Genomic DNA, 9,163 nt, shown 5'->3' on the forward strand with positions numbered 1-9,163 from the left:
CATCAAGGTTTATTTTCATTTTATATCTATGATTCTAGGAATGAAGGAGGTGATGTGCTCAATTTCTTCCATGGGCCTATCTAGTTTTGGTTCTGACAGTTGATCATGGAAGTAAGATACTAGATCATCTTCTATTTCCTCATGTTGTTGTTGGTTATGTGGGGCCTGACCCAGGTTCAACATTAGTTAGCCAAACAAATCCCTACACTACTAGCCCTTTCAGCATCAGCCTGCGGAACACGGACTGAAGTCTCACCCTAAGCAGTATGGGGAAATGCTGGAACCAAGTTTCTACACCCTGAGATGGTCATGTTGTCAGTTTATACCCTATGTTCCTACTTTCATGCAGGTCACTAAGCTTTAGGGCTCTGTCTGTCTAGCCATTTATTCTGCCCCTCAGTACCTCCACGAAGGTGTATGATTGACCTTCGTGCAGCCTTAACCCACGGTCCAGGTACTTTCGCGCTGCTATGACAACATATTTTAAAGGTTCCCAAGTTATCTTATGTGTTTTACTTATATACTAAAAAATCATAGTTAGCACCACGTAAACTAATATTCCTACTTGTGTTCAATTAACCAATGTAATCACATATATTTTCTTATCACATAAACATTGTAGAACACAATATGACCAGATGAATTACAAAAAATAAATAGACAGAATTTGCAGAATACTTCTATTTATTGATATCTTTAGATTATTATAGAGTCTATCTGCCATACGCACATAGTTGCAGAGGTTTGCGCACTCAACTGTGGACTTCCACCCTATGCCTCTGTGCATTTAGCTACAGAGCCTCTACCTACACTAAAACCCAAAACACTTAGACTTCTCTACCAAGACTCCAAACTTTTTCAACTTACTTAACTACCTAGAGCTTACTTACTTAGCTCTTTTTATACAATCCCATTGTTCGCAGATAATGGGTGGATATTTACAGCTGAGTTTACACCTATTATGAAACTAGCTTACAAAAAGATAGAAAAGATAGATCAACGCCTTCGAATTCAGCCTCTTTGAGGGGGAAACCTCCTTTACATTACACAAATGAACAATTCTTGGATGCTTCAAATGACAAAACCTCCTTTCTATATCTAGGAGCCTAAGGGGTCACAATATAACCAAGCCGACCTAAGAATAATAATATAAAGGCACAAAAATAACAATAGATGGATTCTATGGAGCACAGTAATAACAATATGGGTACAATAGGGGCATAACAATATTAATAAGGGATACAACTACAATAGTAATGGGGGAATCACTAGTATTATAGGGACCCGACATGCCCCTCCTTCCAAAAAGTGTTGTCCTCAACGCTTGAGTAGTTTTGGATGCTTCTGTATAAAATTCACATCCTCCCATGTGGAATCATCAACAGATAAGTTCTTCCACTTGATGAGATACTCTAAAATTGATCGATTTCGTAGTTTTCGAGTTCTTGTTTCTGTGACTGATTCCGGTTCCAATATAATTTTTCCTTCCTCGTCAAGTTCTGGCAATATTGTTTGAACTAGGAGCTTGTCACCTATAACCTTCTTTAAACATGAAACATGGAAAACTGGGTGTACTCGAGAAGCTACAGGAAGCTCCAATTTGTATGCCATAGTACCAATATTTTGGAACACCTTGTACAGACCATAATACTTTGGTGATAATTCATTATCCTTCTTATCTTACTCGATGGACATTTGTTTATATGGTTGTAGCCATAGGAATACCTAGTCACCTACATCAAAACTTATTTTGCTACGATGTTGATCTGCCTGTTGTTTCATTCTATTCTGTGCCAACAAAAGGTTATCCTTTAAGAGTTGGAAAACTTGTTGTTGATGCTTGATGTGATGTTCCACTACTTGAACCTTAGAATTTTCTCTTAAATATGATGTGATGGATGGTGGCCGATATCCATAAAGTGCCATAAATGTGGTCATTTTTGTTGCAGTATGGAATGAAGTGTTACACCACCATTCAGCCAGAGGCAACCCTTTGACCCATTGTGTATGTTTATCAGATACAAATCAAAGAATATATCCTTCCAAACATTTGTTTACCATCTTAGTTTTCCCATCAGATTGAGGATGATAAGATGAGCTATGAGCTAACTAAGTACCACGACAAGAAAATAATTCTGTCCAAAAATTCCCAGTGAAAATGGGATCTCTGTCACTTACAATAATCTTTGGGTTTCCATGTAGCTTTCGAATTATTTCCATAAATGCAGTAGAAACTGTACTGGCTTTAAATGTATGTGATAATGCACAAAAGTGTGCATACTTGGTAAGTCTATCAACTACCACCATTTTCCTTCAGACTTGGGTAAACCTGTGATAAAATCCATTGAAACCTCCTCCCAATGTTGGCTTGGAATGGATAAAGGTTGTAATAGACCTGGGGTCTTAATTGTTTCAAATTTATTTTCTTGGCTAACCAAACATTCTGCCACAAACTTTTGAATATCCGATCTAAGTCCATCCCAAAAAATTCCTTCTTAACCCTATCGTAAGCTTTTAAAAATCCTGAGTGCCCTCCTAAGGGAGAAGTGTGCAATTCCATAAGAATCTTTTGTATGAGTTGGGAATTCTTACAGAGGTATAGGTGATCTTTGTACCATAACGAATCATTTTTCCAGCTAAATGTAACAGATGTACTGGAATCTTGTTGTAACTTTCAAATAAGTGCCCAGATTTCATCGTCATTCTTCTATTCCTCCCTTGCTTCGTTTATCCAATCTGGTTGGATAATAGAAATGGCACACAACAATGCTTCCACATCCTCATCCTTTCTTGAGAGTGCATCTGCCACAACATTTTGCTTCCCTTTTTTGTAGATTATTTCAAAGTCATAATCCAACATCTTTGTGACCCATTTTTGTTTCTCTTCAGAGGATAATCTTTGTTCTAAAAAGTATTTAAGGCTATCATGATCTGTTTTTACCTTGAAGTGTCTTCCCATTAGGTAGGGTTTCCATTTATTAAGTGCATGTAGTATTGCCAACATTTCCTTCTCATAAATAGCTTTGTGTAAATACTTTCCCTTGATTGGACGACTTTAGAAAGCAATGGGTCTTTCATCTTGCATTAAAACAACACCAATTCCATTTCCTGAAGCATCACATTCCACAATAAAGGTTTTTGTGAAGTTCGGTGTAGCTAAGACTGATGCTTCGCGCATTGCCTCTTTAAGATGTTCGAAGGCCTTTGTTGCTTCTGGAGTCCATCAAAATGCATCTTTCCTCAATAATGTTGTTAGAGGTGCTACTATTCTACCATAATTCTTAACAAAATTGTGATAATACCTTGTCAACCTGATAAATCCTCATAGATGCTTTATGGATGTGGGGATTTTCCATTCTTTAATGGATTTAATTTTGCTAGGGTCTACCTTAACACCTTCATGAGATACAATATGACCCAGATATTCCACCTCTTGTACTCGAAAGAAACATTTGGAGCTTTTTGCATATAATTACTTCTCCTCCAATAGTTGTAGCACCCTGTCAACATGTTCAACATGATCCTTCCAATACTTGTTGTTGATTAGTATATCATCAAAAAATACTAACACAAATTTTCTAAGGAAGGGTTTGAAAATGGAGTTCATCAAACCTTGAAACATAGAAGTTGCATTGGTAAGGGCAAAAGGCATGACCAAAAATTCATAATGACCCTCATGAGTTCTAAATCTTGTTTTCAGAATTTCTTCAGTCTTCATTCTGATTTGATGATGTCCTAAATGAAGATCCAACTTGGTGAAGTAAATTGATCCATGCAATTCATCCAATAATTCATCAATAACAGGAATGGGAAATTTATCTTTAATAGTGAGCTTGTTGAGCTCCCTATAATCCAGACACATGTGCCATGATCCATCCTTCTTGTGCACCAATACAACTGGAGCAAAGAAAGAACATTGACTAGGTTGAATTATACTAGCCTCTAGCATTTCTACAACCATACGTTCAATTTCACTCTTTTGGGCATATGGATATCTGTACGGCCTCATGTTTGAAGGAGCACTTCCTGGAATCAAATGAATAGCATGATCTTGATCATGAATAGGTGGGAGACCTTTGGGAGTCTCAAATACCTTGGAATGAATGTCCAAGACTTTTTGGAGGTCTGGAGAAATAGGTGATTTCGATGTGGAAACATCTAGCGAACATAATTGTGAAACTACACCTTGTTGTTCCTTTTTTAGAAGCTTTGTCATACTGTTAGAGCTTATTACCTTTCCCGGTTTCCCTAAAATACCCCTTAATTCAACTTCCTTTCCTTCTGTAAAAAATTTGATGAAAAGTTCTTGAAAATTAAAAGCTATTGTACCCAAGGATTGTAGCCATTGGACTCCTAGTACAACATCAGCACCTCCCATTGGAATGGAAAGCATTGGGCTATTCAATACATATTCTCCCATGGATAGCTTGATATTATGGCACTTTCCAGAGAAATTTATGGTTCCTCCACTTGCAACCATCACTTGACACTCTCGTGCTGGATATAGGAAGCAATTCAATTCTTTTGCTATCTTACAAGGAATAAAATTGTGGGTACTTCCTGAATCAATTAACACTATTACCTTTTTCTTCTTGATATGTCCTTCTATCTTGATAGTTTGATATGTCCTCAATTGATCCAAATATACCATCTGCGTGAGGGCTTGGCTTCTGTTTTGCTAAATCAACCATGGATGAAGGAGCGTCAGGTAGGATTTTTTGAAGATTCCCAGACTGAGAATATATCAATTCTAATTGTTGGGCTCAAAAAATAGCCTGCTCTTCCAAATAAACACTGGAAAGAGAAACATCCTTGGAGATCTCAGGTTGTAAAGATTTGAGAAACCATTTGAGATGGAAGTCTAGTGGAATTTCATCTTTGATAAGACTCTTTTTCCATCTCCATTCTTGGATATTATCCGAAATGTACGTTGTCGTGTCTTGATGAAAATTGGCTAGAAGCTCAGTTCCAGTTTCATAGCAGATAGACAACTGAAAATGGTTCAAGAGAATATTAGCCAAAATCATGAAAGAAGCAAAGGTGCCCCCCGACAACTCTATATACCATTTGGCTGCATTCCCCATTAAGGTGCACTGAAACAACCTCAACCTGATTGAATCATCTATCAGGGAGTTGGATGAGCAACATAAGTGTAATGTGGTCACATGGTCTCCTGGGTCTTCACCATTCTTCCCTTCGAATTTTGGAATATTTGATGGAAGTTTAATTGGGATCGGAGGCCAAGTTGGATTGTACCTAATTGGATCATTCGTCAATTTAGTCAAGTCTAGCAAATTAAGTGTGGCCAGAAAAGGAAGTCGTGGAGGACCTTGGTAATTCCATCCGGCATGGGGAGGGTTCCTGTAGGTCTGAAAAGAATGACATGGATTTTGAAAGGCACCAGGTTTCCTGAAGTAACTCATAGAGCCTACTAAACCAAATGGTGATCCTTGTGGTCGAACAAAATTCGGAGTTTGACCAACTCTTGCTGAAAATCCTCCATAACCGGTGAAGTTACCCCCTAACAAAGTAATGAAAGGAGCTGACAACCCCTAATAAGGGTTCCATGTGTTAGCAAAGGGTGAAAAAATTTGAAATGAATTAACTGAAGAATACCACACATTCCCCTGTTGGCCGAAAAATTGATTCCCAGCTCCTATTCCACTAGCCATAGGGTTTGTCCAACTCTCAATAGGGTTACTACCTTGACTTGTAAAAGGAAAAGGCATTGACCCTACTGTCACAATGGAAGGTGGTATATGACCACTTCCAAATTGGAAACCTTGAAAAGAAGTCGATCCACTCATCATGGATGTAGAGGTGGTTGATGGTATATTCAAAGGAACTAAAGGAATACCTGGAGAGGGAATTTAAAAAAGGAAAAATCCAAAACTAGATGCATTAGCTTGAGAACTTCCACTCATTGATAGAATGGAAGTAGACCCAAATATAGAGGTGTTGGGAGTGTTAGAAGGGATGGAAATAATTCCTCCCCCTTGTATAGATATGGGAGTCTGGATACTCGCAACACTCATCGTGGATGCCATGCTTCTAGCAGTGGTCACCGAAGTGATAGATGTATGTGGATAGAGGCTCGAAGGCCTGTGAGTCAGAGTTCCAACGTATAACAAAACATTTGGATGATTAGGAGGGATAGGAGAATTCAGAGCTGAAACTGACTCTGAAATCTCTTATACTTCAATACTATATTATGATTGGAAGAGCACTTGAGAAAGAACTAGTGTGTTCCTCTCTAACTCTATACTAGTACCAAGTCTATCTTGTGCCCAAGCGGAGGATAAATCTCCGATGTGCCTACTACCACTGGTTGGAAACCACTGGCAGAATCACTCCTACGCCTTCTAGGAGAAGGCTATGGACTTGTAGGTGAAAGCCCATGAAGTCTCCGAGACCGTCGAGATGGTCGGTCAGCCACATTGAATTATTTTTATAAAATCTACTTAAATACTCAAGAAAATTAAAAGCTAGGCCGACTAGGAGCACAAAACACTCACTACAATGTCCCTAAAGATATCAGCACTCAAACAACTTCCAAGTATTTCCACTCCGGGTGATTAGGACCGGACACCAAAATACAAGAAAGTTAATAATTAGGGCCTTCCGAAAATAGACTGGGGTAATTATGCCCTAGGCCTACTAGCAAAGGTATTAGAGGTAGTTACGCTAACCTCCAGACAATAGCCTTTGCCGGTGAAAGCCCCCAGCTTCGCAAGGGTGCCCTCCAAAGTATTACTGAACGGGATACAATGTCAACCTTAGGTGCCATGGGATTCCCCTCCACAGCCACTTGTGTGGATCCCTAGGATAGGCAACTATGGTCACCAACTCATATCAGAAGTCGGGCAAAACAGTCGTGAGGTAAGATCTGACAGGTAAGAGAGGGGGTATCTCTCGTCCTTATCTTCACTAACCCTCGTGCTTAACTCCCAATCACGGAGCTTTCTCGATCTCCCTAACGCTATTGGATTTTTCTCTTTAATCAAACTTCTATGTTTTACATTTTAGAGCGGCCTTGGAGAGTTGACTCTCCTCTAGCCTAATCCAAGGCCCTAATAAACCTAAACTTGTTGGTGTATTCTGATGACAATATAAAAGTTCTAGTTTATTTTATTAAGCACTTGATTTTAATTGGATGTTCTTTTAAGTCAAACGGATAAATGGAAATGAAAGCAATGGTGTTTGTATGACGGAAAAGAAATCAATGAAAAACTAAATTATATGAATGCAATAATTTGTTCTTCGATGAAAATAGATTTCTACGTGGGTTCTATGAAAGTTATATAAAGCAAAAATCTTTTTCTTTTCTTCTGTTAAAGCACACTCCACACATACAAAAACTAAAAAGACTTTTGATGCTTTAATAATGCAAAACTACCCTAATGCAAGGCATACATGAAGATACAAGATCCAAGATTACTCCAAAAAGAACAAAAGCAATTGTTTATAACTTATTAATAAGCCAACTTATGTGTTTGAAAAGAATACGAATTTTGAATACAAAAAATCCTCTCCAAAAAAGAAGGAAAAATTCAAAAAGATCACAATTCACTTTCAAAAAATCAAAACAAACCAAAGTCAAACTTGGAAAAAGAAAACAAAAACAATGTTTTTTCTTTTTCAAGAAGCAATGAAAACAACCTTTTGAAAGAACTCTAAATGCCACTAAAGACTCAAAGACCAAAAGAAGAGCATAAGGAATCTTTGCTAGTTACAAATTCAACAACGAATGAAAACTTGAAGAAAAAGGCTTCAACTTGTACTAAATGACCCAAACAGTAGCAAAGAGCTTGAGAAACTAACCAGGAAGTCAGGAAAGAAGCACTTTCAAATTTGTCAAAAAGAAACTTTCAAAGAGCAAGAAAAGGTGTAATGCCAAAAAATGATGGAAAGCAAAGAAAGTAGACCAATAACCGAGCTTGACACTAAGATTGAAAATAATCTGTTGTTCTAGAGGACCAGAACAATCAAGAACCTTTGTATGAAGTCTTGTGTGCCAAAACAAAGATCATAAAACTCACTCAAAAGCAAACCTAGGCCAAATCTTTTCAAAGCAGAAAAGATTTAAAAACAGTAAGCTCATAGAATAACAAAATTTTATAGACAGAAATTTACCACTCAGAAACCAAGCAAACCAAGGAAAAAATCTTTATGGTCAGAGATATTTGAAAAAGAAATACAAAAAATGGTATACACGACTATGTTCAATCACAGAGGTGTGTACATGCTCTTCTGATAAAGGAAACTCGCGTATAAATAGGTTCACTTCACATAAACAAGCGTGTGTATGCTACTGTAAACAGACTAAAGTGCATATACAAAGCCTTGCAAGGAAAATAAAAAATAAAGCCAGATCAAAAAGATCAGACTTAAGGTCTGAGATTCTATTGGACCAAACAATACTATCACAGCAAGCAAACCAAGAACTGAGCCCTAATTGACACTGAACAACCCAAACTAGGAATAACAAGATTGTTATCTCGAGTCGAGTTGCCAATTCTATTACAGGAATAAGTACCCTAGGGCTTTGGGTTGGTACCCCAACAGAGCAAGACAAATCTATAGTAAGAAACACTCATACAACTCAAGCAACATGCTTATATAAATAAACTAGGCAATAGTGGCCATACCTGGATGTCCTTCGTTTGGGTAGTTCCAGTAGGGTTCAAACCCTCTACAACTCCTGATGATCTTTGAATCTACAAATCAACCAATTCAAATATACATAGCAGCATATAGATAAAGCAGCATTTTAATGAAATTATCTTCATATAATATAAGTAAATGATTAGGTATACATCAAAATAACATTCATATATGAATTACAACACTATCTAATGCATAAACACAGTTAGTGTCAGGAACAAGACAACGTTTCTTTTTATTGTAGAAAGTTATAACTAACACGGAAAGAATTCACCTGAGTCTTCTTCTTATGGCTCCAAGTGGAACTGTCCTCTAGATCTATCCAGTCCCAGTCTTCAATAGCATCCTTCCATAACCAATACCATGATATCTCAAGCAAGTGGGAGAATATCAACACTCAAGGAAACAAGGGTTTCCTGAAACTTTGGGAAGTGCTTGAAGCACAGGGATACTTCAGACTCAGTCAGGGATAATCTCAATATAGTAAATCTATATCTTC

This window comes from Pinus tabuliformis, chromosome J (genome assembly GCF_031772625.1).
Source record: "Pinus tabuliformis cultivar Carrire ecotype Pingquan chromosome J, CPIR1, whole genome shotgun sequence".
Classification (NCBI taxonomy): domain Eukaryota; kingdom Viridiplantae; phylum Streptophyta; class Pinopsida; order Pinales; family Pinaceae; genus Pinus; species Pinus tabuliformis.